This window comes from Corythoichthys intestinalis, chromosome 22 (assembly GCF_030265065.1).
Source record: "Corythoichthys intestinalis isolate RoL2023-P3 chromosome 22, ASM3026506v1, whole genome shotgun sequence".
In the NCBI taxonomy this organism is placed as follows: domain Eukaryota; kingdom Metazoa; phylum Chordata; class Actinopteri; order Syngnathiformes; family Syngnathidae; genus Corythoichthys; species Corythoichthys intestinalis.
In genome coordinates this window covers 32709415-32733429 of record NC_080416.1, presented here as the reverse complement: position 1 = coordinate 32733429, position 24015 = coordinate 32709415, and the positions used below count along the sequence as shown (strand labels likewise).

The window sequence follows — 24015 nt, the reverse complement described above, 5'->3', positions numbered from 1 at the left end:
AGCTTCAGGAGCCAACATGTTAGTTTCATGTTTTAACATGATCATCTTTCATTCCATCAGACAGTACATAATACAATACAAAAAAAAAAAAAAGTACAATTCTGCCAAAAATGGACTAAATTTCTCCATGTTTTAAATGGTTCCATTTAAGGCTGCAACAACTAATCAAATAAAATCGAATGATAAATTAGTTGCAAACTAATTTGATAACAGTTCACTGCTACACTGCTATAAGTGAGAGAGTTCACTGCTACACTCAGGTTGGTTTGCTGAGTCAATAATATTACGAAGTGTCGAGAGTTAGACTGTCTTTTGTGTTAGATGCAGTTTGCCTCTGTCAGAGTTGAGTAAATGAAGCCAATTGTATTGTTTGTATTCTTTTTTGATGAGACGTTACTGCTGAGCAAGGAGTGCTAAGCTAGTTAGCAATGATGCTAATCAGTGTCTTGAGTGTTGAGTTATTGTTAGATAGTAAAGTTGACAACACAAACTTCCATTTAAACTGTAAATTGTCATACAAGAGAGTGTGCTTTGAAATTTAATTTGGATTGTATTTATGAACAACTGTTTGATGAAGAAAACGGATTCATTAATCTGTCACCTCCTAATTTGAAAAAGTTTGTGGAGTTTGTTTAAAGAAAATAAATGAGTCATTGACACAATTTTTTTTTTTTTTTTTTATCAGCGCTTTGCCTACAGGATAAAAAATGTCAATCAGCAGCACTTTTTAAAATTTGAATGAACAGGACTTTTGTCTGATTTGTGTACTGAGAAATTCTTTTTATGTTATATACTCCTTTATACCTTTATTAAAAACTTTAACAAATCAATAACAATATTTAACATATCCTTATGTACATAGTTTTTGACCAAAATAGCAACTTAATTTTTTTTAAAATACTGAAGGTTTTCAACAAACAATATATCACTCAATTTAACATCAGACACTTAATACTTGAGGAAAACATGCAGAATCAATCGTAAATATTATGTAAATAGATAATTAATAAATTCTATATACAATCACACTTTACTATAGAATATAATATCCCTTTATTATAATTATACACTATATACTGTTAGCTAATGAGGCTAGCGGCCGCCTGGCGTGAACAGAGCTTTTCTGGCGAAAATTCTTGAGAATAAATGCTTAAATCCCCGAATTCCTCATTGATATGGAAGTAAAACAGTCTCGATTCTTGGTTTGGTTTTCTCACTAAATATCTTTTCTGATGATAAAGCACAATACCTATCAGAAAACACATCTTCAATTATATTGACTAATTGATTGTGATTGACTCAAATTATATTTATTTGAAAAAATAAATATTGGCACTTTATTTGAAGTCAAGACTGTTCTTGTCTTTGTTTTGTTCATAATAATGTTCATGTCATTATGAAAAATCTGGTGAGGTCAAAGGCAAAAATCTGTGTTGAATCCACCACTAGTTTTTTTTTTTAACCTCCAGGTGTTCAAAAACTTAGGTGAGTATACATTTAAAAAATTACATATTTATCGATTATTGATCGGTTATTGATATCGGTATCGGGTTTGAGGAGCAGGAAGTTATCGATATCGGTTTCAAAAAATGGATATCGTGCACCCCTAAAATCCCCTTATTCTTCATAGATATGCACGTAAAACAGCCTCGATTCTTGGTTAAAAGCAGAAAAACCGTGCATCTAGGATTTATTTTGCGTAAATATTGCCAACTATGAGGCTAGTCAGTTCTGAAAATTAGCTGCCTCCATGTCTAAACAAAGAAGAAATTTTTGAAGTCTATGGCTTAGGTTTGAAAAAATTACGTATATGCATCTTGCCTCTTCGGTCCTCAGGTGGTTTTGGCTAGGCAAAGTAAATTACCGTCTAAGGTTCTAGTCACGTGATCTGTTCGAAAAATAATTTTGACCCATTATAAATTTTATTTATTTTTTTCATTCATTTTTGTTGTTTGATTGCTTTACAACTTTTATAGACAATATTTTACCGGAAAACTCTTAATTTTAAAATCAGATATAGGAAAGTCAATTACATGCAATGACACTTTTCAGCCTCAGGGGGGCCATGCTCCCCTAAAACTCTGCGTATGCCTAGAAATGCCCCAAAATCAAAAGGAAGTGACCTATAAGTACCCTAAAACAAGCAAAGACACGACCCACATGTATCTCCTTGCTTGCCGTTGACACCGAAAGACATCCAATTCATTTAACTGGCTCTGAGTGCTCATCTTTCAGCGCCATTGACAGGGCTAGACGTCCAATCCATTTCGTCCAAATAGATTGGACGTCTAGTGTCGTCAATGGCAGCCAATGAGTTAGGTATGGTCAGAATATAATCTAGAAAAACGCCAATATGCATTTTTGGACTCTTGTGTAAATATGGTAGGTGAAATATTAGAAAAAAAACACACACAAAAACGCACACACAAAATAGTGCGCGTGCGTGTGCGCGTGCATATCCCTACTACTTTTTTTTTGTGCATGAGTAGTCGAGTCACTCGGCTGCGTGCTCGCTGCGTGAACTTGCAGCGCCTCTGTGACGGTCACGCCGGTGGTGGGGGCCGGCCGTCCGCCCGCCGCAGACATCAGCAGGCGGGGAGGGGAGCGACAGCCGCGCTTTCCGCCCTCCAGCCCCCGGAGCACAAGCGAGCGCACGCGAGGGGGGGTGGCGGAGCTGCCAGCCCAGCCCAGCCGAGCCCAGCGGAGGACGACGCGGGAGGAGAGAGGAGAGGCACCCGGGACCCGCTGCCTGTCCCGCCGCCGCCGTCACTGACAGTAAGCTCTACCGGCACTCCCCTCGAACTCCCCCGGTACGCTCCCCGCGTCGCGTTCGCCTCGGCGGGGCAAAGTTAAGAGCTTCGGCGCTACCGGCGCTCGGCGCGCGTCGTAGCCGAGCGACGAGCGCCTGAACCCGGCTTGACAGCTCTTACAACTGCGCCACTCCTTCCGCTCACTTTACCCCCATTTTAAGCACTCTAAACACTCTTAGCTACATTCAAAGTACTTCTAATCACATTGGCGTTGCGCAACTCTCTGTTTGCGCTCATTTGCCACCCTTTTGGGGATTTTTTAAATTTTTTTTATCTGCGTTTCACCATCGCGGAAGTGTGGCGAGCAGCTGATTTAACCCCCGGCTTGAAGAGTCTCCATCTCTCTGGTCGTTTCTCGTGTGTGCTTTTGGGACTACTAATGCACTACTACTTACTATAGCGCGGTGTGTTTTTGCAAAGGACGCACTGGCTTTGTGATTGCGAGACTACCCGTGATGTCATTCATCCCAGCTCGGGCCATTATATAACGGCACTGTGGGGAAGCCTGTGATAGCAGCGAGGCTATTTTTACTCTGTTTATACCCGCCGACCGCCCCATCCTCCTCCCAACCAATACTGCACTACTCCTGGTCCCGAGCGATGGCCCATCACTCACGTTATCACACATATATATATATATATATATATATTTTTTTTTTACTACTACGCGTGCATTGTGCGAGTTTTGTCAGTGCAGTAGGAGGTGAATCCTTGCACAAGTTATCATGTCACATCTGATTTGTTGTCATGTCCAAGCGCCTTAACCCATTATAAGGTCAAGTGACTATTTTGGTCATGAAAAATAGCTATACAGTGTATCACAAAAGTGAGTACACCCCTCGCAATTCTGCAGATATGTAAGTATATCTTTTCATGGGACAACACTGACAAAATGACACTTTGACACCATGAAAAGTAGTCTGTGTGCAGTTTATACAGTGGGGCAAATAAGTATTTAGTCAACCACCAATTGTGCAAGTTCTCCTACTTGAAAAGATGAGAGAGGCCTGTAATTGTCAACATGAGTAAACCTCAACCATGAGAGACAGAATGTGGAAAAAAACAGAAAATTACATTGTTTGATTTTTAAATAATTTATTTCCAAATTAGAGTAGAAAATAAGTATTTGGTCACCTACAAACAAGATTTCTGGCTGTCAAAGAGGTCAAATTTCTTCTAAGGAGGTCTAATGAGGCTCCACTCGTTACTTGTATTAATGGCACCTGTTTTAACTCATTATCGGTATAAAACACGCCTGTCCACAACTTCAGTCAGTCACACTCCAAACTCCACTATGGCCAAGACCAAAGAGCTGTCGGAGGACACCAGAGACAAAATTGTAGACCTGCACCAGGCTGGGGAGACTGAATCTGATATAGGTAAAATGCTTGATGTAAAGAAATCAACTGTGGGAGCAATTATTAGAAAATGGAAGACATACAAGACCACTGATAATCTCCCTCGATCGGGGGCTCCATGTAAGATCTCACCCCGTGGCGTCAAAATGATAACAAGAACGGTGAGCAAAAATCCCAGAACCACACGGGGGGACCTAGTGAATGACCTACAGAGAGCTGGGACCACAGTAACAAAGGCTACTATCAGTAACACAATGCGTCGCCAGGGACTTAAATCCTGCACTGCCAGACGTCCCCCTTCTGAAGAAAGTACATGTCTAGGCCTGTCTGTGGTTCGCTCGAGAGCATTTGGATGATCCAGAAGAGGACTGGGATAATGTGTTATGATCAGATGAAACCAAAATAGAAATTTTTGGTAGAAACGCAGGTTCTCGTGTTTGGAGGAGAACGAATACTGAATTGCATCCGAAGAACAGCATACCCACTGTGAAGCATGAGGGTGGAAACATCATGCTTTGGGGCTGTTTTTCTGCAAAGGGACCAGGACGACTGATCTGTGTAAAGGAAAGAATGAATGGGGCCATGTATCGAGAGATTTTGAGTGAAAATCTCCTTCCGTCAGCAAGGGCATTGAAGATGAGACGTGGCTGGGTCTTTCAGCATAACAATGATCGCAAACACACAGCCAGGGCAACAAAGGAGTGGCTTCGTAAGAAGCATTTCAAGGTCCTGGAGTGGCCTAGCCAGTCTCCAGATCTCAACCCGATAGAAAATCTGTGGAGGGAGTTGAAAGTCCATGTTGTCCAATGACAGCCCCAAAACATCACTGCTCTAGAGGAGATCTGCATGGAGGAATGAGCCAAAATACCAGCAACACTGTGTGAAAAGCTTGTAAAGAGTTACTGAAAACGTTTGACCTCCGATATTGCCAACTAAGGGTACATAACAAAGTATTGAGATGAACTTTTGGTATTGACCAAATACTTATTTTCCACCATGATTTGCGAATAAATTCTTTAAAAATCAAACAATGTGATTTTCTTTTTTTTTCCCACATTCTGTCTTTCATGGTTGAGGTTTACCCATGTTGACAATCACAGGCCTCTCTAATATTTTCAAGTGGGAGAACTTGCACAATTATTGGTTGACTAAATACTTATTTGCCCCACTGTATAATAGAGTTAATTTATTTTGCTCTCAAAATAAATCAAAATATAGCCATTAATGTCTAAACCCCTGGCAACAAAAGTGAGTACACCCTTTAGTGAAAGTTATCAATATTAACATACGTACAACATGTCAACTGTCAATATTTTGTGTGGCGACCACTATTATCCAGAACTGCCTTTACTCTCCGGGGCATGGACTTGACCAGAGCTTCACAGGTTGCCACTGGAATGCTCTTCCACTCCTCCATGACGACGTTGCGGAGCTGCCGGATATTTGAGACTTTGCGCACCTCCGCCTTCCGCTTGAGGATCCCCCAAAGAAGTTCTATTGGGTCCGGAGACAAGCTTGGCCAGTCCATCACCTTTACCCTCAGCCTCTTCAGCAAAGCAGTGGTCATCTTGGAGCTGTGTTTGGGGACGTTGTCATGCTGGAACACTGTCCTGCGACCCAGTTTCTGGAGGGAGGGGATCATGCTCTTCTGCGGTATGTCACAGTACATTTTGAAGTTCATGTTTCCCTCAATGGAATGTAACTCTCCAACACCTGCAGCACTCATGCAGCCCCAGACCATGACGTTCCCACCACCATGCTTGACTGTAGGCATGACACACTTATCTTTGTACTCATCTGGTCGCCGCCATACATGCTTGAGACCATCGGAACCAAACAAATTAATCTTCGTCTCATGAGACCATAGGACATGGTTCCAGTAATCCATGTGCTTGTGTACCGTCTTCAGAATAGGCTTTCTCCTGGGGTGACAGCCATGCACACCAATTTGATGTAAAGTGCGGTGTACGGTCTGAGCACTAACAGGCTGACCCCCCACGTCTTCAATCTCTGCAGCAATGCCGACAGCACTCCTGCGACGATCTTTCAAAGAAAGCATTTGGATGTGACGCTCAGCACGCGCGCTCAGCTTCTTTAGACGACCAACCCGAGCCATGTTCTGAGTGGACCCTGCTCTTTTAAAACGCTGGAGGATCTTAGCCACTGTGCTGCAGCTCAGTTTCAGGGTGTTGGCAATCTTCTTGTAGCCTTGGCGATCTTCATGCAGCGCAACAATACATCTTTTAAGATCCTCAGAGAGTTCTTTGCCATGTTGTTTCTTTGCCACGTGGTGCCGTGTTGGAACTTTCATTGACCAGTATGTGAGAGTGTGAGAGCTGCACTACAAATTTGAGCACACCTGCTCCCTATGCACACCTGGACCTAGTAACACTAACGAGTCACATGACATTTTGGAGGGAAAATGACAAGCAGCACTCAATTTGGACATTTAGGGATGTATTTCTAAGGGGTGTACTCACTTTTGTTGCCAGGGGTTTAAACATTAATGGCTATATTTTGAGTTATTTTGAGGGAAAAATAAATGAACTCTATTATATAAACTGCACACAGACTACTTGTCATTGTGTCAAAGTGTCATTTTGTCTGCATTGTCCCATGAAAAGATCTACTTAAATATCTGCAGAAATGCGAGGGGTGTACTCACTTTTGTGATATACTGTACGTAAGGTCTGAATATGATCAATTATTCATTAAAGAGGCCAATAGACTTAAAGAGATTTTCGAAATACCTCTAACACAGTTACTCAAGTAAGAGTAGCGTTATTTTAATATAATATTACAAAAGTAAAAGCTAAAGTAAAAGTGGTCATCCAAAAAATGTACTCAAGTACATGTAAAAAAGTATCCAGTGAAAAGAATACTCAAGTAATGAGTAACATTGTAAGTCATTGCTGATTTTTGTTTGATTTTTTTTTTTTTAAACAATACTTCTTTCTCTCAGCACAAACTTATCTATATGAATTATTGTTATAGTGATACTGTACAATAACCCATTCCATAACCACATCAAGCAGTGATAATAATAATAATTGAATTCCGTCGAAAAAAAAACAAAAAACAAAAACAGAAATGAAGCATTTTTCATCCAAGGAGCATGATTGCCCTCTAGTGGAAAAAATGGTTTCCAGTTTGAATAGTGAATACCACAATTTTCGGACTATAAACTGCTACTATTTTCCCTCAGTTTTAATCCTGCGGTTTATAGTCGAATGTGGCTTTTTTGTTGATTTATTTGGGTTACTAGGTAACACTTTATTTGACAGCGGTGTCATAAGACTGGCATAAGACCGTAATAATTATGACATCATATAATCATGGGCATTAATGAATGCTTATGACAGATGTCATTAAATGTCATCCGGCAAATTATGTCACTAACTCCATTTATGTCCAGCTCGGATCTTTTACATCCCTTCAAAAAGGAGATAATTTGCCGGACGACGCAAAATGACATCTGTCAAAAGCATTCATGAATGCTCATGGTAGTGTCATGCCATAATTATGATGGTCCTATGACAGTCTTATGGCGCCACTGTCAGATAAAGTGTTACCAAATTCCATAACTAGCAATGAATGAAACAACTACAACAGTAACTGGAGAAATAATTTACACAGAACGTGATTTTTAATTTGTTATTTTCATCTGTAGCGCTGCAATACATGCTAGGAGGCATGTTTGATGACAACATTGTTGGCATCAGGTGGCAGCAGAGGTTGACAGTCTCCCCTGAGAGAACAGTGATGGCCAAATTGAAGCTTCTTGAAGCAATGGTGGTTCATTTGGTCCTATGACAGTCTTATGATGCCACTGTCAAATAAAGTGTTACCGGTTGATATCTTTTGGTGTAAATATCTTATAATACAGGGAGGACAGCTGCAGTTTATAGTCCAGTGCGGTTTATCTATGAACAAATGCCGTTTTCGTGTCAAATTCGATGGGTGGCGGCTTATAGTCAGGTGCGCCTTATAGTGCGAAAATTACGATAGTTCCTTCATAGCTACTATTATGAAATTAAAAGAATCATATCTCCGGGTTTCCTTGGTCAATCGGTGCTAAATAAGAACTGGGATAGAGGTTCAAATCCGCGTTTTCGAGTCATGTTGAGGGCAGTGATCTATGTCACATTTTTTACGGTGCTTTAAAGACCTATAACTGTTATTACTGTAATTCAAATCCTGTATGGAGTTTCTCAAAGTTTAATAAAGTCAAAGTCCAAAATATATAACTGTGGTTCTTTTCTGGCTTCAATAATATTTTAAGTCGACATAACTCATAACTAATGTGTGTGTGCGCACTCCCGCGGCAAGGGGATACAATTTTTGACGGGGGTAACTACATTGGCAAGACACTGGTGGTGGTTCTGTTGTACAATTAGTATCTTTACTGGGGCCAATTGAAACTCCACTCACCATTTTGGTGGTGCTCTCTGGCGTTTCATGGTCCACATTTTCAATCCTTGGCTCTTGCTCAGTAGTTGTTGTCGCTTTTGAAAGCTTTGGTTTGAAAAGATTACGCACGTCAATCTTGCCTATTTGGTCCTCAGGTGGGTATGGCTAAGGAAAGCAAATGAACATCTAAGGTGGTAGTTACATGATCTGTTCGAAAAAGTTCGAAATTTCGACCCATTATAAAAATCTTTTTTGTTAATTTCATCCCATTTTTGTTATTTGTTTTATTGCTTTGTTATTTGTTTTATAGACAACATTTTACCGGAAAACTTATTTTAAAATCATAAATAGGAAAGTCAATTACAATTAGAGGTACAGGTGTTCCAGGCATGTCTCACTGGGAGGAGGCCACAGGCCCGACCCAGGACACGCTGGGGAGACTATGTACCCTGGCTGGCCTGGGAACACCTTGGGATCCTCCTAGAAGAGCTGGATGAAGTGGCTAGGAAGAGGGAAGTCTGGGCTTCTCTGGTGAAGCTGTTGGCCCCACGACCTGAACTCGGATAATCGGGAAAAATGGATGGATTGAAAATTACGTTGGTTCCCCCCCACCCCAGCCGTTTTCCACGCAGTCCATGCTGCCTGTAGGTCTGTTACACATCACATACCAAGTGCTAGTCAACCTTCCACTGAGCAAACCAGTTTCTCCTCCCATTAGATGGAGGATTAGCAGTTGAAAGAAATGGAATAAAGCACGTAAACTGCAGGAAAACTAGTCCAAAAACTAGTCTAAAATGATACTTTAACTTTGGTTAGTGTATGAAAATTGGGCCCTGTGTGTCTTAACGCGCCCCCTGGTGGTAGAAACGTCTAGTGAATGTAATTGACTTTTCTATAAATGAATTTAAAGGGGAAGTTCAGAATTTTTGACATAAGGCTTAATCTTCGAGTTAGTGGGGGTTTAATAAGTCGGTGGAGATGAAATTCCGTGCAATTTGTTAGTTCCAGGGCTCCAGAGTGGCTAAGCTAGCGCAAGTTAATAGTGCCTGCTTAGACAGTCAGACGACCGTCGGCAGAGAGAAAAAAACACCACAGGCTGGAATATGAAAATGTTATTTTGAACAGATGTTTATAATGACGGAAGACTTAAAAAAAAGTAGGCTAATGTTCAGAGAAGAAACTAGTTCGCCGTCTTAACATGCTAATTAGACAGGTTATCCGCCTCGTTGACAAGCTTACATTATAGTATTTGTTTTACCACCGCTAGACACACTAAGCACGCTGGAGTTAACAGATAACTGGTGGGAAACGTTCATGACAGCGTTTACTAACCTTTAATTTTGTATAAAGCAATGGTGTGTTCACGGAAATGTGAAATCATATTGGCGGTATTGCCTCCTCTGGCAGCCAGCCACTCTCCGCAAACATGTTTTACATGTCGGTTGGCCGTCCTCCTCTAAAGCCACGGTCCGTTTGTAACGTTTCTGTAGCCTTACCAGTGACTTTGCTTTCTTCAATGGGGGAAAAAGTTCAGGTGTTTCACCTCCTCCAGCCATCATGTAGCAAAGCTGACTCACCGAGCAACAACCAGGGGGGAGGGGTGAGCCTTTCAGCTGCACGTGAGGGCTTTCTCTCTGCATTTTTGGGACATAAAAAAGAAATGGTATGCCGAAAAATTTCAGTGGTTTTGAAACCATGATGTTTTCATAACATGGTATTAGGCATGTGCCGATTACCGGTTTCAAAGTACACCGTGGTATGAAAATGTCAAGGTTTCAAAACTGCCAAAATTTCCGTCATACCGTTCCTAAGGTATTAGCTAGTTTTTATGTCCCCAAAACGCAGGGAGAAATCCCTCCCTTGAAGCTGTAAGGCTCAAACTTCCCCCACCAGTTGTTGCTCAGTGTCAGTGAATCAGCTGTGCTACACAATGGCTGAAGGAGGTGAAACTCCTGAACTTTTTCCCCCATCGAAGAAAACAAAATTGCTGGTATGGGAATACTTCGACTACAGAAAAGTTACAGACGGCCACAGTTTCGAGGAGGAGGGCCCATCGACATGTAAAACATGTTTGGCTGCCGAGGAGGCAATACCTCAAATATGATTACGCATTTACACAAACTTAGAGGTTAGTAAACACCGTCATGGACGTTTCCCACCAGCTATGAGTTAACTCCAGTGTGTTTAGTGTGTCTTGCGGTGGTAAAACGTGTTTTTTTCTCTTTGGCAAATGTCTGTGTTGAGAAAGAGAGAGTGTGTATAATTTACACATGATACGAGTCATACACACTTGCTTTTTATGGGAAATAATTCAATTATTTTTGTTCTGATGGTAATAATGTTGAACTGTGGCTGTGGGTTTAGGCTCACCTAAAGGACTGCATTTATTTTAATTTTATTTAGAATATTTTGTTACTTTATATTTGTTATTTATTTTAACATAACATTGTACTTATGCTACAGTATGTTCTAATTTGCTAATATGTTTTGAAAAATAAAAATCCTGTTCAATGGATTTTTTTTTACCTAGATATCTCAAAGTAGTGCGATTAATCGATTAACTCGAGTATTCGATCAGAAAACAAGATTCAAAATAAATTCTGCTGCTTCGAGTATTCGTTTAATTAAAGTGGTGTTGTGATGGTTTGTTTTGAAAGTATTTGCATTTAGTGATATTGATTTGGTTGAATACACTGCCCTCTAGTCTGCCTCATTTCACATAGTTGAATCCAGCTGCTCCCTGTGAAGACCAACATAAGCTAGGTTTTTGTTTGAGCTAATATTTTTTTAATCCATTCGTAATTTGGTTTAAAGGTATTTCTAGCCGTTTTTTGTGGAAATATGTGTCTGAACCATTTGCTAAGACCAAAAGTTGGCATTTTATACCATTTAAGCTAGCACATTTTTGCTATATAGATTAGCCAATTGTTCCTTTGTTGTACCTAGATCCTCATCTATTTATTTATCTTTTTATACCGTTTGAGGCTCAGCTCAGGTATTTTAATTTTTCATGTTCCTTATCCGATTACTCGATTATTCGAACTAACTAGTTAATCGATTAATTGACTACTAAAATAATCGATAGCTGCAGCCCTATCTCAAAGTAACACATTTTAGAGCTAATTGCAATACCGTGATACCGTGAAACAGTGATATTTTTGCGTAAGGTTATCATACCGTCAGAATCTCATATCGGCACATACCTACATAATATACCTCGAAACCAGTAACCGGCACATGTTCTGGGAATACTACTTATACAAAGGCTGTTACAAACAGTCTCCATTAAGAAAACAAACCACGAAAAAAAAAAAAAAAAAAAAAAAAATTCAAATCGCAAATGAGTCATGCAAAAATGACATTGGAATCTGTCATCTTCTCACTCAAGCGACTTTCTAAGCGCAGTTGTTTGAGGCTTTGTTTGTCTGGCGGACTACGCGTGAAACATTAAATTTCCACCCGGCGGGTTTATTTACTTGATATTTTAATGTTTGGATTAATATTAAACGAGCTGCTGTTTTGGTTTGCAACATGACATGCGGAGTCTACCTGAAAACAGTTCGAACAGTTGCCGAGTTAAAATGGACTGGACGTCTAGCGCTGTCAACGGCAGCTAAGGAAGTTACCCGAAACTGCTCCAAAATTAATAGAAAGTGACACTTGGGAGAGCTAATTATCTCAACACAGAAATGACATTTTCTAGTTCGACAGTTATTTTGTGGTTGACTCTATCACTGTCCAGGGTAGCCCATGAGTTCATGTAACTAGTGCTGCAACGATTAAGCGATTAACCCGAGTATTCGATTAGAAAAAAAGGATTCGAATTACATTTTGCGGCTTCGAGTATTCGTTTAATTAAAGTGGCAATGGAATGGTTTATTTTGAAAGTGTTTGCGTTTAGTTTCATTTATATGGGTGGATACACAATCTTCTAATCTGCTTCATTTCACATGGCTGAATCCATTTGCTACCTGTTAAGACCAACATAAGCCAAGTTTTTGTTTGAGCTAATGTTTTTTTAATGCTTTCGTAATTTAGTTCATAGGTATATTTAGCCGTTTTTTGTGGGAATATGTGTCTGAACCATTTGTTAAGAACATTGTAAAAGAAAAAAAAAAGTTAGCCTTTTATAGCATTTAAGCTAGCAGATTTTGCTATGTAAGTTATGTATTTATTTATACCGTTTGAGGCTCAACGCAGGTATTTTAATTTTTATGTTCCTTATCCAATTACTCGATTATTCGAACTAACTAGTTTATCAATTAATCAACTACTAAAATAATCGATAGCTGCAGCCCAAGTCTAAATCATTTGTCAAGAACATTGTAAAAACAATTTTTTTTTTTTTAGCATTTTATAGCATTTAAGCTAGCAGACTTTTGCTGTGTAAGTTAGCCAATTGTTCTTTTGTTGTACATAGATCCTTATTTATTTATTTATTTATACCATTTGAGGCTCAGCGTAGGTATTTTAATTTTTCATGTTCCTTATCCGATTATTCAAACTAACTAGTTTATCAATTAATTGACTACTAAAATAATCGATAGCTGCAGCCCTACATGTAACCCTCAACTTTCATCATTTCCAACATTACCTGAATGGTCAGGTAGCAACCCGGTCATTATAAGTATAGTTCAGGATTATATCCTTTATAGTCCTGAACATTTTTTTTCGTGGCAATCAATCGCGGTACGGTGAGAGGCCAAATGACCATACTATGTCTTTAATCGCTACCTGGCTCGACGGGTAACTAAAGACTTTGTGCGAGGACAAAACTGGCATAGACGCTAACGACAGGCAATTAGAGGCCTATGTGTCATAATCACAAGCCATTTAACTGCAGCTCGCCTCGTTGGACTCAACCATTTGCAGCAGAAATGGGTGTGTGGCTGGAGATTTCCCAGCAGGGTTAATAAGTGACCTGCTGCTTCAACTTGTACATGCAACCTCAAGAAATTCTGGAAAAGTTTCACGTAGTGACATGAAATCTATCTCAAAAACCCAACCTCCATGAAGTTGGCCACCTATCAGACGCAAATTTATCCATAGAAAAAGTATGTCATTAGTTTGTGATAGGTTTGTGCTCGTTTGTGCTGAATTTTTATTTGTTTGTGCTGCTATCGTTTTTCAGATATTAACAATTATTTTATAGGTCAGTCTGAGGTCAACCAGCCTTTATTTTGATGGCTTATAATAGTGTCAATCGTTTGTGCTGGCTTGTGCTGTAAAACTTTTCGTTTGTGCTGCTTTTGTTTTGGAGATAGAAATTTTGAGTGATGATGTACACAGTCCTGCCCCCCTTTTTTTGCAAAATGGACCTGTAATGGTGCCATTCGTTTTTCACTTCATTTTTTATTGTTTTTTTTGTGCGAATGTGAACGATTTGTTAAGAGCGTTGTGAAAAAAAAAAACCTAACAATTTTAGAGCCTTTAAGCTAGCACATTTTTGCGATGCAAGTTAGCCAATTGTTCTTTTGTTTTACTTAGATCCTCATTTATTATTATTTATTTTATACCATTTAAGGCTAAGCTGGGGCATTTTTTATTTTTTAATAAAAGTGCAACTCTGCCTAGTCTGAAGAAACATTCAGGAATTTTATTTTGTATTCACATTTAACTCATTCATTCCCAGCCATTTTCGCCGGTGCAACCCCCTTCGCTCCCGGCCGTTTTACTGGATTTTGACTGATTTTGCAGCAGGAAAAAAGTTTGTTCATATCTTTTTCCATTCTTTAGAAATCAGCATTAGAAAATAGCTTAGTTTGAGCAATTTTCCAATTTCTGATGAAAAAACAGATATTGAGCTTTTTGTAAAAGCATACTTTTCAAACATAACTTTGACTTTAACACAGCTATTTTTTGCTACCGTCACATCCCAAACATCTGAATAATGTTTTCATTCTACAAACTAACAAACAACAAGACAAATAGAGCTTCTGATAGCAAAGTAACAATTTATTTGCACATGGCTGGACTGTTGGGCTGGGTCTTCCAGCAGGACAATGACCCAAAATACACTTTAAAAAGCACTAGTAAATGGTTTGAGAGAAAGCACCTGAGACTTCTAAAGTGGCCAGCAATGAGTCCAGACCTAAATCCCACAGAACACCTGTGGAGAGATTTTAAATTGGCGCCCTTGAAATCTCAGAGACCTGGAGCAGTTGGCCAAAGAAGAATGATCTAAAATTCCAGCAGAGCATTGTAAAAAACTCATTGATGAATACCGGAAGCGGTTGTTCTTTTGTCTAAAGGTTGTGCTACCAAGTATTAGGCTGAGGGTGCAAATACTTTTGTCAGGCCCATTTTGGAGTTTTGTGTTTTCATTCTCTTTTGTGTTTTTTCATTGCAAGCAAAATAAATGAAGATATTACAACCAAAGCATTTTCTGGGAGAAATTGAGCATTATCTGACTGAATTGCAGGGGTGCCAATACTTTTGGCCAGCACTATAGATTAACACATTTTGAAATGACTAAAATCTGACTAAGAATAATAAGTAATTCATCCAAAAAGACGACGAATAGTGTTAAAAAAGGGCTGCCAAAAACAACACATTTAGCAATTTTGGCTCGGTAGACCTATCTACAATTCAATTCAAAATACAGTGGTACGCTACGCTAACACTACAAATTGCATTTAGATTGTAAGGATCATTCCGTAAACACCTTAAAGCAACGCTAAAGCAACACTGCATATTCTTTCATGCAAGATAAAAAAAAGTATTTACAAAACAGGCAAGCCTGAAGCTTCCTGTAGCAGCCTGCCTTCAGACTGCTGCAGGGTCCTTCCGGGGTCCTACCTTCGGTCAGCGACGTTTACAGTTGCCCACACAGATGCCTGATAAAACCCTTTTTCATCAGCTTATTTTTTTTTTGTTCATGTTTTTGTTAATATTTTTAATATTTAACTTGAAGCTAGTTTTTGCTAGCAAAGAAAAATTTGGTGGATTAATCTAACATGAGTAGGCCAGGAAGTCTGCTGCCATTTTGGCTCAGTTGCACTCTGGAGAATTGTTTTTCAAAATAGTTTCACTTAGCAACCTGAAAATTGGTGTAAACGTCTTATCACGAGTCGATCCGTAAAATAGTTTGAATGCGCCGTGTCCGAAAATACAAAAGAGCTTTGCCAATATGGTTTGAAGGAGCCATTTTTCCATTTGCAAGGGTCCATCAAATAACATGGCTTCCAAATCAGGACCACATACTGTTCTAGACAGATGGAGTGGGGCTAACCTACCAGTACAGTGGTATTAAAAACTATCTGAACCTTTTGGAATTTCTGCATAAAATCCCCATCAAATGTGAGCTTATCTTTGTCAAAATCCAACACAGATAAAAAAAAAACAGTGTCAGCTTGACTAAAACCACCCAAACATTTAGTTTTTCATATTTTAATAAGATATGCAAACTATGACAGAAGGGGGAAAATTAAGTAAGTGAACCATTACATTTAATATTTTGTGCACCCCCCCCTCCACCTTTGGCAGCAATAACTTCAACTAGATGCTTCCTGTAGCTGCAGATCAGTCTGGCACATTGCTGTAGTTCAATCAGATTCCTGGGATGTGTGGCATGAATCGCTGTCTTTAGGTCATGCCACAGCATCTCAATGGGGTTCAAGTCTGGACTTTGATTTGGCCACTCTGTAGTTAATTTACTTCTGTGTTTTGGATCATTGTCTTGTTACAGCATCCATCCTCTTTTTAGCTTCAGCTGTTTGACAGACAGCCTCAAGTTTTTCTGGAAACATCCTGATAAACTTTTGAATGAATGATTGCAAGTTGTCCAGGCCCGGAGGCAACAAACAGCCCCAAATCATGATCCTCCCTTCACCATGCTTTACGGTGGGGACGAGGTGTTGATGTTGATGAGCTGTTCCATTTTTCCTCCACACATGACGTTGTGTGTTACTCCCAAACAATTCAACCTTGGTTTCATCAGTCCACAAAATATTTTGCCAAAACTTCTGTTGAGTGTCCAAGTGCCTTTCTGCGAACATTAAACGAGCAACAATGTTTTCTTTTTAGACAGCAATGGCTTCCTCCGTGGAGTCCTCCCATGAACACCGTTCTTGCCCATTGTTTTAAATATAGTTGATGTGTGCGCAGATATATTGGCCTGTGCCAGTGATTTCTGTAAGTCTTTCGCAGACACTCTAGGGTTATTTTTCACCTCACTGAGTATTCTGTGCTGAACTCTTGGCGTCATCTTTGGTGGACGGCCACTCCTTGGGAGAGAAGCAACAGTGCCAAACTCTCTCCATTTGTAGTCAACTCCTCTGACTGTCAGTTGATAAACATCCAGACATTTAGAGATGGTTTGTATCCTTTACCAGCATTATATAAATCAACAATCCTTGATCGCAAGTCTTCAGACAGCTCTTGCACATCAGACAATGCTTCTCATCAAGACAATTCTTACCAGGTGTGTGATTTATAGTGGGCAGGGCAGCTTTAAACCTCTCATCAGTAATTGGGCACAAACCTGACTTAAGTTGTTTGGGAAAAAATTGGTTTTCATTGCTCTTAAAGTGTCCTTAGGCAGAGGGTTCAATTACTTTTTTTCCCCCCTTCTGTCATTGTTTGCATGCTATCCTCAGTAAAATATGAAAACCTATAAATGTTTGGGTGGTTTTAGTTAAAAAAAAGACTGTTTTTACATCTGTGCGATTTTGACAAAGATCAGATCACATTTGATGGTGATTTTATGCAGAAATGTGAGAAATTCCAAAAGGTTCAGATACTTTTTAATACCACTGTATTTTCAACACGACTGCCAAATTTAATGGCGTCGCCGTAAAGATTCACTTGTAGTTAGGATATTGTGCTCTTCTACTTTGAGTAAGCGTTGCTATTTGTCAAACTGACAGCACAGGACTCGTCTACGCACGCATCGCAGAGAGATGTTACATACGCAAACACCTGTTATGATAATGAACAACCTTGTGTACAGTAGCACTGCACGCACGTGCAGATCAATGAGCTTCAAGTGGAAGAACAAGTCGAGAGACGGAAGATGAGCATTTTTACAGGCAATCTTCAAATTAGGAGGAGGTAAAAATGATATGATGTTTACGTATCACAAAAAGGTGGCATTTGAAGAAGAGGGTGTCCACTTTTTCTTATTCCGGTCAAGGATTTGATCTTTTGAGAGCAAATGAGGCGTCTGTATTCCGTGTGATCGCCAGCCTCCATTCATATTTGATCAGCCTCCAGCTCGCTCTTTTTGAAGCTTGGCGGGGTGGAGCCCCCACTAGTTGCGCCCGTCAGGTGGGAGGCTTTTTCAACGACAAAACTGACTCTTTGAATTAAAAACGCTTTTGTTATTTTTTAATGAAAGTTCTACGTGATCCTTTAAAATGATGTTTGAATACTATTGTTTAAAAATATAGAAAAAAAAAATTCAAATAAAGCCGCTCGCAAAATTGTTCGTGTTGTTAGAAATGTTTTTATTCTTTCATTCATGGTAGCTGTAGCTGCTATCTATAATATTCTTTTTTTTTTTCCCAAATGGCGTTTCTTCGCAGAATTCCCATGTCATTCTCATCACATCATTTGTACATAAAAAATTTCAGGACGCTAAGGGCCACAAAATTCCTATACAGTTTTTGCTATTTGGCCAAAATTAGCCAAAAACCACAGACTTCATAATATATTGACGGGACACTGGGCGCGGGGCCGATTAATAGGGGGCCTCCGTCAAAGCTGACCGCGTGGAAACAAAGAAAAAGAGCTTTTTGCCGAATTCCCCGAATTCTTTATAGATATGGACGTAAAACAGTCTAGATTCTTGGTTAAAAGTAAAAAAAAAACAAAACGTGCAGTTAGCATTTATTTGACATAAATATGTTGAAGTACAATGCTAGTCTGTTAGTGAATGTAGCTAGCGGCCGCCTGATGTAAACTGAGCTTTTCCGGTGTTAATTCTTGTGAATAAATGCCTAAATCCCCCAATTCTTTATAGATATGGACGTAAAACAGTCTCAATTCTCGGTTAATAGCAAAAAACAACAACAACGTGTAGTTAGCATTTGTTTTACATAAATAATGTCAAAGTACAATGCTAGTCTGTTAGTGACTGTAGCTAGCGGCTGCCCCATGTAAACAGAGCTTTTCTGGTGAAACTTCTTGTGAATAAATGCTTAAATCCCTGAATTGTTTATAGACATGGACGTAAATCAGTCTCGATTCTTGGTTAAAAGCAAAAAATGGGCAGTTAGCATTTATTTTATGTAAATATGTCGAATGTGCTGCTAGTCTTTAAGCCACTGTGGTGACGCCTTATCACCACAAAAAGCTTTTTACGTTGAAAATTCTTGTGAATAAATGCTTAAATCCTTGAATTATTTATAGATATAGACTTAAAGACTTCTCGATTCTTGGTTAGAAGCAAAAAACGGGCAGTTAGCATTTATTTTACGTAAATATGTCGAATGTGCTGCTAGTCTTTAAGCCACTGTGGTGACGCCTTATCACCACAAAGCTTTTTACGTTGAAAATTCTTGTGAATAAATGCTTAAATCCCTGAATTACCTTGAATCCCCGAACTAATCACTCCTGAGACAATCCTTCCTGTTTGTATGCGGTACAGCTTTCGTACTTTTTCAACCTAAATCCGGCGTTGGATCGCTGCATGAGTTTGAGAATAACTGCGACTGACTGATGTGGAGTGTGGGACGGCCCCCCTACTTGAAGGCGTGGCGCAGTGTCTGGTGAATGTCATTATGAATTTTATGCCAAAACATAACTACTTATTTCTAATGGCCCAAATTTTCCATTGACTTTCAATTGCCCTATTCACTCGCCATTCATTTCAATAGCACAAAAACTTCCATTCACTCCTTATTGATTTCCAACCCAAGTGACTTGCTCTATAAAAGTAACATTTACTGACCACCACGTTTTTTATTCATTTCTTTGAGAGTTTCTGAATGCCAAGGAGTTGCACTTTTGAACTAATTCATTATTTTTTTTTCAAGCTTTTTGTCTGAGTTTGTTCTACATAATAAAATGTCTGTGTGAGTGCTCGTCCGAGACTGGTGACTCGATACATTTTGCTAGGGGTTGTATATACACATACACCCACCCACCCACCTGCTTTCAACACAGAAAGTCGCCAGAGAGAAAAAAACACCACAGGCTGTATTATGAAAATGTTAAATTTAAACAGATGTTTACAATGGCGAAAGAAAGGTTGGCAACAGTCCCGGATTATGCGGGGCAACCTGCAATATAGGAAGTTCAGATTGGTTCCGTCGGCGGTACCAATCAGAACTTCCTATATTCCGCGTTTTGGGACATAAAAAATACCGAATACCGTACTACCGTGTGATGGAAAATTTTAGTGGTTGTGAAACCGTGACGTTTTATGACCACGGTAAACCTTGAAACCGGTAACCGGCACATGCCTAGAAGTGACCCGATATCTACAGGAAGTGACCCTGAAATGCCTCAAAATCAACGGGAATTGACCCAATACTGTATCTACAGGAAGTGAACCTGAAATGCCCACAAATCAACTGGAAGTGAACCTGAAATGCTCACAAATCAACAGGAAGTTACCCTGAAATGCCGCTAAATCAACAGAAAGTTACCTTGAATCTGGGGCAGACTGGGACTAAAAAGCAGCCCTGGACTTTGACTCAGCCCAGTCCACAAGAATCGCTGTACGAAGGGAAACACAGACCTTCTAAGAGGTTCGGGGGCAATATTTTTTTTACATTTTAATGAAAAATGCCTCAATTTTGTGCACTTTGAGAGAAAAATGAAGTGGCTATGAAGGACATGGACTAGCTGGCACTAACCCTTTAATTACCATTTATTTCATTTAGAATGGACCATATTTTTTCGGACTACAAGTCGCACCCGAGTATACAGTAAGTCGCACCAGCCATAAAATGCCCAACGAACAAAAAAAAAACAACATATATAGTATATATAGTCGCACCGGAGTATAAGTCGCATTTTTGGGGGAAATTTACTTGATAAAATCCAACACATAGATATGTCTTTTTGAAAGGCAATTTGATATAAAAATACAATAGAGAACAACATGCTGAATAAGTGTACAGTGTACAGTGCATGAACAACGAAATGCGAATATACCGTCCTCACCAGGACGCTACGGCTCGGTCCTGGCTATACAGCGAGCTAAACTTCCAAATGACGATGCTGGACGTCCGTATAATTTGTTGAATCAATTTCGTCCGCGATACCAAACAGGTTCGCATCAACGTAAATAAATGATAATTAGGTGCTACTAGAGCAGGGGTCCCAAAACTACGGCCCGCCCCGGCCCGCCTCCACATTTGGTCTGGCCCCCTGAACCAAAAAAAAAAAAAAAAAAAATTAGAGAAAAAAAAAAATTATTATTATTTTTTTCAATAGTGTTATTTATTTCCTGGCTTTTTTTCTGCGAAGAACCCAGAGAGGGTTATTTGGTTATTATCTATTTAATTAATAGTGTTATTATTATTTCTTATTATATTATATTATATTATATTATATTATATTATATTATATTATATTATATTATATTATATTATATTATTATTTTATTTACTTTTGTTCTGTGAAGAATCCAGAAAGGGTTATTTGATTGTGGCTTTCTGAAAAAAAAAAAATCTTTACATTTTGGCACTCCTGCAGTCGTCACACCTTTTCTGTTACAAACTGACCCCGGCCCCTCATCAGAGAAGGGAAAAGTTATGTGGCCCTCACAGGAAAAAGTTTGGGGACCCTTGTACTACAGCAATGACACAAACGGTTAGCATGCGTTCGCTAGCATTAGCACATCGTTCAAACAACCACATAACTGGCTCTAAGTGTCAGATCGCGGTTGGAAAACACACAACAACAACAGAAAAGATGATACACACAGGCGTTGCCTCTGTAGAGATATTTTACAAGCATAAACAATGAATGTAGGTTCGCAGCCGTGTTTCTCTCTCGCTAACTCGTCCACTCACGCAGAGCTGCGTAGCTGTCCGTCTTCTTCTGGCGTGTGAGCGCTCTTCTTCATGTAAGCAAGTGCGAGTGCGCCCCCACATGGGCGTGAAAGCGCCACAAACTAAAAGCATGCATTTCAATATGAAAAAGTCAATAATACAATTGAACACTCATTGCCAAAGGCAGAACGTGAACGTGGCCATAGCTATTAAGAGTTATTCAGATAACTATAGCATAAACAACAACATGCTAACAAGTTTACCAAACCATCAGTTTCACTCGAAAACACCAAAATAACATGTGAAATGATATCATAATGGGTTAATAATTTCACACATAAGTCGCTCCTGAGTATATGTCGCACCCCCAGGCAAGTATGAAAAAAACTAGAGATGCACGATAATATCGGTCACCGATAATTATCGGCCGATAATGGCAATTATGACGTCACACAGATAATCCAGATAAAAGGAAATTCAACCGATACTGCAATCGGATAATTATATACTTGATTTAGCCTCCAAATGTGGGCAATCAACAGTTTTGTCCAATTCTGCTTGTTTTAAGGAGGTGTTTTTGCAGTGTAATAATGTGATATATGTTAGGAATGGCCTACTTTTAAAGGCATTTTTATGCAATTTGGGTGTTTACTCTCTAAGTAATTGTTGCCAAAAGCTTACCATTACACAATGTCATTGCCATTGTTTAGATGTTGGAATTTACTACTTGTTCACATTTGATGTGGGAAAAAATAGCACAAAATTACATTTTTGCACAGTAACATTTGATCTTTGTATACTTTGACATTTTACATACATATTTGAATAGAATTATCGGCTTGACATTATCGGTTATCGGGTGGAAGAGGCAGGAAATTATCGGTTATCGATATCGGTTGAAAAATGTATTATCGTGCATCACAAAAAAAAACCGGTGACTTATAGTCCGAAAAATACGGTAGCTACCTGGTGGATAACAGTTGCCAATATACCTAGCAGTTAGCCCTCTTCATCCCTACGTACTTGGCCTTCGCTTGTCTGGGGAACTTCCACCAGCTCATCATTACCCTCTCCCTGCACCAGCTGCACGTGAGAGCGGCTGCCGCTCCCACTCTCGTCATCGCCGGGGCTGGCTGGGCTGTTGCTAGCCGGCGTGGCCGTTGCAGCCAGATTGCTCCTTGCTAACATGTGTGTCAACTTGTGACATTTCGATGCTTCACTCTCAAGTTTTTTCAGTTTTTTTCTCTCCACCCTTCTCCGCGCCACCCTTCTCTCTCTTTTTTTTTTTTTTTGCCACCACCATCCATATTGTTTATCCATGCTCGTCGCTATTTTGCTTCCACAAGGAGTAAGGCTTTACCAAAGTAGGCTACTTTGTGCTTTCTTCGTTCTTCTTCTATCAGATTGGCAGTTAACAGCCAGGCGCATCGCTGCCACCTGTCGGATTGGATGCGAACTGTCGATAATCATAGAAGATAGGGGGGATAAAAACAGTGATGGAAGTATGGCAGCCGCCGGCCGTCCAGACCACCGGTCTGTGATCCTCCAGAAGATACAGATTACCAGTCCGTCCCTGCCCTGAATTGCCCCAAAATAAAATAAAAAATGTACATAAAGTGGTACCTCAACACACGATCGCTTAGACACAAGATCTTTTCGACATTCCGACGTAAAATTTGATACACCATTTCTTTCTACATCTGACAAAATGCTCGAAATACAACAATTCATGACAGCGTAGGAATTTCATTGTTTTCCCGCAAGACTGACGCACGGCGGAATTTCATGTGAGATAAATCAAAATTGGGTTCCAAGAATGTTAAAGCAGGTGATGAAAAAAGAAAAAAAGGTGACGCTTACCATTGAAATGAAGATGGAATGATAGAAAAATATGAGCGTGGGGTGCACGTCCATGAACTACTTGACAATACTCCTCCGACCTCTGTTCGCCAGTCTTTATACGTTATCGTGACAATTATTATTCTGGTACCATCGCCACTAGCTCCGTCAGGTTTTTAATCATTTATTTCAGAACTTGTGGAACACAACACGCGTCGTCAACTGATAGCAACAACAGGGCGTGAAAAGAGAAGGTCAACTGCACTCTCTCACTCTGCCGTCAGCCTCGCGGTGCGTTCAGGTACAATACGCAAAATACATAATGTATTTGTTTGGTCTTGTAATTGCTTTTTGCAAAAATAACAGCAGTATTTATTAAGGATTTTGTAAAAAAAAAAAAGCACTCAGCTGGTCTGACTAGAAGAATGGGGACCACTGCAGATAGTCCAGTTAAAACAATAATGATGCCCTTTCCGAATTAATCAGACCAAAACTTTCTCTTCATCAATGCGTTGCCTTTTAATTTTCTTTCAATGAGAACCTAAGTCTTAGCTTTCTTTAGGTGGCCAAAATATGCCTGATCAGAAAAACAACAAATTTCAACTCGCCACCAGGGGGATCCAAAACACGTAACACACAAACAACCTCGCATTT

The 24015-nt window shown here is 39.6% G+C and overlaps 1 protein-coding gene across 2 annotated transcripts in view; it reads left to right on the top strand.

Annotated features, from left to right (window-relative positions):
- Positions 1 to 2493: 2493 nt before the first annotated feature.
- atxn1a (ataxin 1a) overlaps positions 2494 to 24015 on the top strand; it is a 128110-nt gene continuing 106588 nt past the window's right edge. For both annotated transcript variants that reach the window (XM_057827143.1, XM_057827140.1), the window contains exon 1: positions 2494 to 2775. The gene's annotated coding sequence lies outside the window, so the exon portion shown is untranslated. The remainder of the gene's footprint in view (positions 2776 to 24015) is intronic.